The following is a 7,774-nucleotide window of genomic DNA, read 5'->3' on the forward strand; positions in this document are numbered from 1 at the left end:
GTAAGTGCGTGAACGGACTATTAACTCTCTAACTTCTCAACTTGTTACTTGTTAACCTTCTTACACTGGTGACCTTTGGTATTTATAGAGCTCAAGGTGAAGCAGCCTTCTTTTCTAATGATTGCAATGATGGGCGGTATTAATTCTCCTGCTCTGATGTGTCGATTAAAGGTCATCTAAAGTTGAGTGTACTTGCTATAGTGTGGCTTTAACGGCTTGTCAACTAAATTCGGACGTTATCAGTTTTTCGTCCCATCATGATTTATTATGTTGTCATCTTGATGCGCAGTCTTTATGCGGCCACCTTTTTAAGAAACTTCTCACGGTCGCATGATTTGCAATCGCAATCTTCAAGCGCGCTGACGCCTTGTTCCTTTGGATTGCAATTTCCCTTACGCCATTGCATTTTTCCTACACTTAACTATTTTTATACGATGGACGCTTGCGATCGAAATTTCTTTCAGTTTAGCGCTTTTGGACATGATATTGCTTATTTTGCCATCACATTCTCTCATTGTTTTACCTATTTGAGCTGTAATAACTTGTATTTCTACCTGTTATCACACCCTCAAATTTAAAATAATGCTTGTTTTCAAGCATAAACTAAAGATTTCCTTTAAAAAGTCAAAACCTTTTTTTTGTAGCAGAAGTATTTACTGGTTCCCCGGGGAAATACGTTTTTGCTTTTTGTCACACCCTGCCCCCAAACCACCTTCTTAGCCTGGGAGAGAGATGCGACTGCTGCAGTTATCAACCCTTATGCTGACACTTACTGCCTAATGATTCTTGCGGAATAACTCTGATACCATACTATAACTTATACACGACGGAATGATTAAGTCAAGGAGATAAACTATAACGGGTTCAGTAGGCCCATCTTTTATTACGACAGTGATAAACGTTTATACAACTTAAGGACTTAACAACAAAGTTTACAACGACAACCATAAAAACCCTCCGGAAGTGTAATTGGGGCACGTGGCAGACCTTGACCTTAGCAGCACTCTGGAACTCCTCATCTTCCGCTACCTGGGGGGGGGGGGGGGGGGGGGAGATTAAGAAAACATTTTGAAGAGTGTGAGCTACTAAGCCTAGTGAGTGGTTCTTTTAAGATGAAATTCACTTTGAAAATCATCATTTTTGGGAAATCAATCACATAATAATAATCACAATGTACCCATGCATGATCATGGATTTATTCATGCAATGATTAACCTTTATTCCAAAATGCTACACGTGCCATGCATATCATATCATCAATCAATGCAATCATCTATGGAAACCTTTCTATGACCCCAATTCCTGCCAATGTGCACATCGACCATTTTATTTATCCCGCTAGACATGCTTAGGTACTTGACCATATTTCCCGACGGTCGTCACCAACTATTATTTCCCACCGACTAAAGCCGACCATTATTTCCCACCGACCGAAGCCAACCAATTTTTCCCGCCAAACATCTTTTGTTAAGCATGCTAACCACATCCCGGGCATAATTGCAGTTTCCATAGTTACTACACAAACAATATCATGGCAATCATCATATTACCAAAAGCATGTATTTTGTATCTACAGATACATATATTCCAATATCATAGTATAAAGCTAAGTGAATACTTATAATATGCATTTACTATCAACACTGTACAAGCACACAATATTCTTTATTTATCAAAGCAACATAACACTCACGATATATCGGAACTATAACGCTATAACACTCACACTATGTGTTAATTATCAAATCTATAACATTTACACTATCTGTTAATTATCAAAGCTATAACACTCACCTTAATTGCTTAGGAGCCTTTCTAATAGTTCTCTGTTCTACCTCGGGCTCCCTTTTTACCCCTAGAATCCATATCCCACTTTCAGCTTAGATTACTCATAGTTCTAGACCTTATTTTAAGATACTTCCTTCTAAAACATTATTCTAAAATGTCTCAAGAAGCTTAGGGTAAGCAAATATTAGCTCATAAATCTTAATGGTTTAGCCGGAATCATCCAAAAATCAAGACTGGCCCAGCTTACCCGATAGCTCGACCCCTATGTCTTTTTCTCATTCTCCAGAAAAATTCCTTAGATATTATTCTCCGGCAGCCTCACCATGAAAACTAGACTTTCTTATCTTTCATATGGCTTTGGAATTACATCAAACGCTCAAGCAGATTGGGAGATCTCCTCGTCTCAATTTGGTGCATTCTCCTTCACCCTCACCGTCCAATGCACTCTACTCTCCCCCCTCTTTTTACGAATTTTATGATTTGTGATTTGAAAATGAAATCCCAAAGGCTCTATTTATAGGCGTTCAAACCTCCTATGGTGTTGACACCACCTACTTGGCTGCATGGCCAAATGTTTAATCCTCCCTTTATCAACGTAGGCTGACTTCACCCTGGTTCAATGTGTTCTTCCGAAACGCATCCGACACAATTTCTTAGGGTTTAAGAATTTCTCTTAATCGAACACCTAAAATTTAATTGACATTTGCCCTTACGTCTTTAAGCTTTGTTTGTATCAATTTAGGGTTTTCAATGCATAATCTATAAGATCGTGGCCAAATTCAACACATAAATGCCTGGCCATTCGATGCACAGGCAGTTTCCTTCGATCGCGTGGGCGTGACATTCGACTGAGGCGTTTAGGCTACTCTCGCTCTCTCCCACTTTCTCGCTGGTCTCACTCTTTCCACTCTCGCTCTCTCCAACTTTCTCGCTCAAACTCTTGCTTTCTCCACTCTCGCTAAGGATCTCGCTTTCTCCAGCCTTCTCGCTCATTTGGCTCTCGGTAGTGTCGCTCTCTCAAGGTTTCTCGCTAAGGATCTCGCTCTCTCCAGCCTTCTCTCTAGCTTGGATCTCGGTAGTGTCTCCCTTTCCAGGTTTCTCGCTAAGGATCTCGCTCTCTCCAATCTCACCAGCATCGCTCTTTCCAATCTCGCCAGCGTCGCTCTCTTCTTCTTTCTCTCCAACTTCGCTCTCTTCCAGTCTCTTGCTCAGCCAATCTTGCTCTCTCCCATTCTTTCGTTGCCTCCACTCTCACTGATATCTCTCTCTCTACTCTCATTCTTTCCAATCTCGTTAGCTACTGTGAATATGGTTTATCTTCGTGCAACTTCCACACGAATTTTCCCAAATAATTTTCTATATTTTCCTCAATTCTTCAATCCTTTCTTCACTATTCAGGATTTAAGTCTTCAAGGTTTTCTCTTCTTTTTATCCTTTTAGGGTCCTCTCTACTTGTACTCCAGAATCAAATATGGTTATCGTAACTATAATACCTAACCATTATAGTTTACATTCACTCTTACTAATTGTTGATCCATAGAATGTGACAATTATTACAGTTATTATGACAATTGTAAAATTATTAGATTATTTACATAACATAGGATTTAACTTTCTCCTAATTAACCCCTTAATCACATACTTAAGTAAGAAAATGGAGATCCAGGTTTCACACTTTTACCCTACCTGGACTTCTCAAGGTGCCTTATTCAAATTTCATGAACCAATGCCTTCTTAATTTCTGTCCTGATCTTTTTCTAAAATATTTCTAATCTTTAGGGACAGCAAGTTTAACCTTCAAAAAAGCTTTATTCGTTTCCAGGACATCGCATGACTTATTTCAAAACTTTCTCCAGCTGGGGTGTTTCCAAGTGATTTTTATCCTTGCGCGGTTTAGATATTCTTTTTGTGATCTTGCGTTGATTCAAGTGTCGAGCCTTCGTTTTGGCTTGCCGCCAAAGGTGTCATGCGAGCATTCAACTACGAGCAAGGTACTCTTTCTCAGTCTAAACTCATGCCTATTTCTTTATTTGGCAGCGGAGTTGCGATCACTTGATTTATGCGTTGATCACGATTCCCACCTTCATTCTGGCTTGCCCCCACGGGTGTCATGTGGACATCGAACTACGAGCAGAATCCGATCTCAACGTTATGAATTTTTTTTCTTTTTTTTGAAATTTCTAAAAGTAACATGGTTGAAAAAAAAAATACTAGCACCCCCAAATTTATACATAAGAATGTCCTCATTACTGATAGACGAGATAACGCATGCGATGAACATAGGAAATTTCGTAAAAATCGTTTTGAAGGAAAACTGGTAGCCCGCTAAATTTTAGAAATGTTTCATTTATTGACTGTCCTGAAATTAATTTGACTCTAGTACATGCGGTAAGAAATAAAGGCATGAATTTCATCATTGAAGTCATAATTGGTATGGGGAAGAATGCGGTGACTAAATAAAGTAATCAAAATTCAATGATTTAGTAAAACCAAAGAGGATGCGAAACCAAAGAGGATGCGATACTTAGAATTTCGCAATATTCAAATGAGATGCAAGAAGTGAAAAATTGAAATAAAATGAGTCAAGGAAAGACATAACCCCCAAATTCGCTCTGTTGCCCGCATCATCTTTGATCGCATCCTTGCTTGCGGTGGGCTGATTCTTTGATTGTGATACGCTAATCGAACCGATCGCGTGTTTTTAGGTTATCGCGTAGCTCCATCGCAATCGTTCACTACGATCATTGGTAAATATTGAGAGGGTAAAAGTATGAAAGACATAGTTGGAAATTCTAAAGAGTAGTGGTTATGCAAAAAGTAAGATAAATTCATGAAAGAAAAATATCAAAAGGATACTAAAAAAACGATTCGTCTGTGATGAGTGTGTATCACGTATCATCGTAGGGACTACTCATTTCTTCTTCATTCAGGATTCCTCAGGTCCACAGAGGTTTTCTTGCGATGAAAGTCTCCTCCGTGATACATCTTGACTCTTTGTCCATTGACCTTAAATGTGTTGGTCCCTTCTTCATTTGTTAATTCAATCGCACCATGCGGGATTCTTTAATTATGAACGGTCTGGACCAGTGTGATTTCAATTTTCCCGGAAAGAGTCGTAGCCTAGAGTTGAATAGCAAGACCTTCCGACCAACCTGGAGCTTCTTTTCACACAGTCGTTTGTCATGCCAATGCTTTGTACGTTCTTTGTAGATCTTGGCATTTTCATACGCTTGAAGTCTCCATTCATCTAACTCGAGCAACTAAGTTTTCTCTCCTCCCCTGTAGTCCTTAAATCAAAGTTAAGCTTCTTCACTGCCCACAGCGCCTTGTGCTCTAATTCCAACAATAGATGACATGCCTTCCCAAGCACCAGTGCATACAGGGACATGCCTACGAGTGTTTTATAGGAAGTTCTATACGCCCACAAGGCATCGTCTAGCTTCATGGCCCAATCCTTTTGTGAGGGGTTCACCATCTTTTCTAGAATTAGCTTGATTTCTCTATTAGACACCTCGGCTTGGCCATTTGACTGGGGGTGATATGCGATGGCGACCTTATGATGGACATTGTACTTGAGCATAGTTTGTTAATGATGCCATTGACAAAGTGGGAGCCTTCATCACTTATTATGGCACGTGGGGTGCCAAAACGAGTGAAGATATTTCTCCGCAAGAATTTGTAGACTGTCGCCGCATCGTTTGCGATGCATGATACCGCTTCAATCCACTTGGAGACATAATCGACAGCCAACAGAATGTATTTATGACCATTTGATGGTGGAAATGGTCCCATGAAGTCTATGCCTCAAACGTTGAAGAGTTCCAATTCCAAAATAATGTTCATCGGCATCGCATTCTTCCCTGAAATGCTTCCAGTGCATTGGCACTTGTCGCATTTCATAGAATAGTCTCTCGCATCCTTAAGTAAAGTTGGCCAATAATACCCGTTTTGTAAAAATTTTATTGTTGTGCGTTGACCTTCGAAATGTCCGCCATAGGGTGAGTCATGGCATTCAGAAAGTATGCGCTAAAAAGTAGTATCTGGCACACAGAGTCGCAAGATCTGGTCTAGTCCCCTCTTCTAAAGATTCAGCTTGTCCCAGTAATAGGATTTACATTTATGCATGAGTCGCTTATTTTGGTTGGCTGTGTAATATTTCGAAAATTGCTCGTAGACCAGGTAATTGACAACATCTGTGTACCATGGTAATTTTCAAGTTTGAACAATTGCTCATCTGGAAAGGATTCGTTCACCTTCGACTGAATATGGTCTACTTTCAGATTCTCTAATCTCGATAGGTGTTCAGCAACCTGGTTCTCCGTACCCTTGCGGTCAATTATCTCCATGTTAAATTCTTGAAAGAGGAGAAACCTCGGATTAGCCTCGGCTTTACATCTTTTTTGGTCATTAAATATTTTATTGTCGAGTGGTCGGTGTGAACTATAAATTTGGATCCCAATAAGTAAGATCTAAAATTTTCAAGCGTAAAGATTACCGCAAGAAGCTCCTTCTCTGTGGAAGTGTAGTTTACCTGGGCGGAGTTCAATGTTCTGCTCGCGTATGCAATGGGGTGTAACATTGTCTTTTCCTTCTATGCTAACACTGCCCCCATTGCATAACCACTGGCATCGCACACTAGCTCGAATGGCTTTGTCCAATCGGATGCGATCAAAATAGGCACGGTAATTAATGTGTTCTTCAGTACTTCGAATGCATTGAGGCATTGTGAATCAAAGTCAAAAGTTATGTCAGCCTCTAGCAACGCACTCAACGATCGAGCTATCTTAGAGAAGTCCTTCACAAATCGTCGGTAGAATCCTGTATGTCCCAAGAAACTCCTTACAGCCTTTACATTTGCTGGATGTGGAAGTTTTTCAATGGCCTCAATTTTTACTTTATCCACCTCTAGCCCCTCCTTATAAACTTTGTGCCCTAGCACAATTCCTTCGTTAACCATGAAATGGCATTTCTCCCAATTTAGCACCAGATTGGTCTCTTTGCATCTTTTTAGAATCCTTTCCAAGTTTTTCAGACAAACTTCATACGTTTACCCATAAATTGAGAAATCGTCCATACAGATTTCCACTGAATCCTCGAGATACTCGAAGAAGATTTCCATCACGCACCTCTGGAACGTGCTTGACGAAAAGAAAACGTTCCATATGGGCAGGTGAATGTGGTCTTTTCTTGGTCTTCAGAAGCGATCATTATCTGGTTATAGCCAGCATACCCATCAAGAAAACAGAAGTAGTCATTTCCTACTAGTCGGTCTAGCATTTGATCAATAAAAGGTAAAGGGAAATGGTCCTTCTTCGTTGCCGCATTGAGCTTCCGGTAGTCCATACAAATCCATTAGCCAGTGACGGTCCTCATAGGTATTAACTCATTGTTTGCGTTCGGGATTACCGTCATTTCTCCCTTCTTGGACACGCATTGCACGGGGCTAACCCACGTGCTATCGGCGATTGGGTATATGATACCTACGTCTAACCATTTAATGATCTCTTTTTTTACAACCTCCTTCATCACAGGGTCTGTCTCTTATACACATCTAGATGTGTATAAGAGACAGGCACGGGGCTAACCCACGTGCTATCGGCGATTGGGTATATGATACCTACGTCTAACCATTTAATGATCTCTTTTTTTACAACCTCCTTCATCACAGGGTTCAGTCTGTGTTGAGGTTCGATAGACCCTTTCTGATTTTCTTTGAGACGAATGTTGTGCATGTAGTATGTTGGGCTAATTCCTCTTATATCCGCTAGCGTCCACCCGATTGCTTTTATATACTTCTTTAGGATGTTGAGCAATGCATTTTCTTGTTCTTCTGGTAGTGCAGAGGATATTATCAACAACAAGGTTTCATTCTGCCCAAGGAAAACATACATCAAATGACTCGACAGAGTTTTTCAGCTCTAAGGTAGGTGGTTACTGTAAGGAAGGTTTTTGTATTTTTCTCTCTTCATTCAAATTCAACTTTTCT

This window comes from Benincasa hispida, chromosome 8 (assembly GCF_009727055.1).
Source record: "Benincasa hispida cultivar B227 chromosome 8, ASM972705v1, whole genome shotgun sequence".
Classification (NCBI taxonomy): Eukaryota; Viridiplantae; Streptophyta; class Magnoliopsida; order Cucurbitales; family Cucurbitaceae; genus Benincasa; species Benincasa hispida.